This window comes from Bombus huntii, unplaced genomic scaffold (genome assembly GCF_024542735.1).
Source record: "Bombus huntii isolate Logan2020A unplaced genomic scaffold, iyBomHunt1.1 ctg00000173.1, whole genome shotgun sequence".
Taxonomy (NCBI): Eukaryota; Metazoa; Arthropoda; class Insecta; order Hymenoptera; family Apidae; genus Bombus; species Bombus huntii.
Window position 1 is genome coordinate 12,926 of NW_026099411.1, and position 515 is coordinate 13,440.

A 515-nucleotide genomic window follows, 5' to 3' on the forward strand; every position below is an offset into this window, starting at 1 on the left:
TACCCTGAACGGTGGATCACTTGGCTCGTGGGTCGATGAAGAACGCAGCTAATTGCGCGTCAACGTGTGAACTGCAGGACACATGAACATCGACATTTCGAACGCACATTGCGGTCCACGGATACAATTCCTGGACCACGCCTGGCTGAGGGTTGCTCACGTAAACCTAAGACTGCTTGCGTTGCGTATCGTTACTCTCCGTATCTGTCTCTCTCTGTCCCTTCTTGCCTTAACAACCCGCCGTCGTTCTTCTTTATATAAGAGAACGTTTCAGAGTCGGACGAAGGTACAAGAACGAGGATACGAATAAGAGCGGACGGAGAGAACATACGCGACGTACGAGCGATTGTTGGACGCTCGTCGGCGTTCGTCGCGGTCGTGCAGAGACCGTGCAAGTCGTACGCATGCTCGATATATAATCTATCGTGTTCACGGGAGACTACGAAACTCTACCTCTGTCTCTCTCTGTCCCTTCTTGCCTTGACAACCCGCCGTCGTTCTTCTTAAAAATTATA

General features: G+C 50.9%; 1 non-coding gene across 1 annotated transcript; it reads left to right on the forward strand.

Annotated features, from left to right (window-relative positions):
- Window positions 1-155, forward strand: LOC126877464 (5.8S ribosomal RNA). Its single transcript, XR_007695049.1, has one exon. It is a non-coding gene; the product is annotated as a 5.8S ribosomal RNA (ribosomal RNA).
- Window positions 156-515: the final 360 nt, after the last annotated feature.